Genomic DNA, 2000 nt, shown 5'->3' with positions numbered 1-2000 from the left:
TTTTAAACTATTCCTACATGGCATTTTGGTTGGTTATGAAGAGTGTGATGAATTTAACCATTCACCATAGGGGTGAACCTAAGTATTGTTCTTTTGAGAAAGTTTTATTTGCTTTCCTCAACGGATTATGTGAGAAGAAGCATCACTATCTCATATCTTGAAAATATCGGTTTGAATGCAACAAACTTATTGCTACTAAAATCTTTTTCATATTCTAAGACAATTAAACTGGGAGAAGGATGGAGTCAAGATATTTTATTACTTTTATGATATTTGTTTGTTTGTTCCTTCCGGATCAACATGTTTATAGAAGAAAACATATGATTTTGTATATTTCTAAAATAAAAACATAATTTCCTATACATATAACTATATTTCAACTAATAGAAAAATAAAGTGGAGAATCTTATTAATAAATTTTGCATTGAAACTTTAAAATGACACTTATTTTGTAACAAAAATTTTTCCCTATGACAATTAAATCGAAACTGAAGGAGTATAATTCACTAAATAACCAAAACCTCACTCTCTCACCTATTTTCTCTTTCTATTTCTCTTTACTCTCTCTTTCTCCCAAAATCTAATTTCTCAATTTTTTTTGTTATTTGGCAAATAAGCCTTTTACGGAATTCTAGGATTTTTCATTACACTAAATCCACCACAAATTTATGATGCATTTCTCGCAAAGTCATTTTTCACTTCGGAATACTTATTGAAACGATAAAAAATATAAAAAGCTGACGGAAGAAATAGATTTCCACCAACGCGGAGTTAGCTTAGTGATTTTGTAGAAGTTCAGTTCCTTGTGTAAATTTCCGTTAGAAAGGGATTGAACAACCGATACTTGTCCGGGTTGTCCCTGGCCTCCAGGATCTACGGTCTGAGAACCCGGATTATAATTAAAAGGAATAAAAGAAATAGATTTTTTTTTGAAAATAAGCCATAACATAAAAAATTGAGAAACAAAAGAAGAAACAATTGAAACCGCAATAACAGGATAAAGAAAGGGGTTTTTGCCAAAACTAACCCACAACTTGATTTTAATCCCAAACCTATACCCAAACTTGAATCAAATGCAAAACTAACCTAAAAGCCTAGTGAAATTACAGCTTAACCCCTTGTGACCAAACAAAAAAATAGAAGCCATTTTTACGAATATAGCCCCAGTAAATCGTCTGAGTCGTCTGAGATGTTGGAAGTCGTCTGGATGACTGAAGTGTAAGTCGTCTGGTACCAGTTTATTTTAAAAACAATTTATAAATCTTGTAAAAAATATTTTGATGCGTGAAAAATAAAAATCAAGTAATTATAAACAGTTTTAAGTGATATAAATTAAGATATGATAAAATTGATTTGTTTTGAAGATAGATGAGTGGAAGTAGTGAATCATGAAATACTTTGGTTTAGGAGTTTGGCAAACATATGTTGTAGTATTGTATGTATTGTTAGGGTTAGATTTTGGAAAACTAAAATGTTTTTTTCAAAAATTAGTTTTCACCTATATGTGTTTATTTATGTGTATAGTAAACACTTTTCAAGTTTGATTTGATTTTATGAAGTCTTAATTATCTAATTAAAGACTTCATAAAATCAAATCAAACTTGAAAAGTGTTTACTATACACATAAATAAACACATATAAGTGAAAAATAATTTTTGAAAAAAACATTTTAGTTTTCCAAAATCTAACCCTAACAAAACATACAATACTACAACATATGTTTGCCAAACTCCTAAACCAAAGTATTTCATGATTCACTACTTCCACTCATCTATCTTCAAAACAAATCAATTTTATCATATCTTAATTTATATCACTCAAAACTGTTTATAATTACTTGATTTTTATTTTTCACGCATCAAAATATTTTTTTACAAGATTTATAAATTATTTTTAAAATAAACCGGTACCAGACGACTTACACTTCAGTCGTCCAGACGACTTCCAACATCTCAGACGACTCAGACGATTTACTGGGGCTATATTCGTAAAAATGGCTT

The sequence above is a fragment of the Brassica oleracea genome, chromosome C4, assembly GCF_000695525.1.
Source record: "Brassica oleracea var. oleracea cultivar TO1000 chromosome C4, BOL, whole genome shotgun sequence".
Lineage (NCBI taxonomy): Eukaryota > Viridiplantae > Streptophyta > Magnoliopsida > Brassicales > Brassicaceae > Brassica > Brassica oleracea.
Note: the sequence above shows the minus strand (reverse complement) of the source record.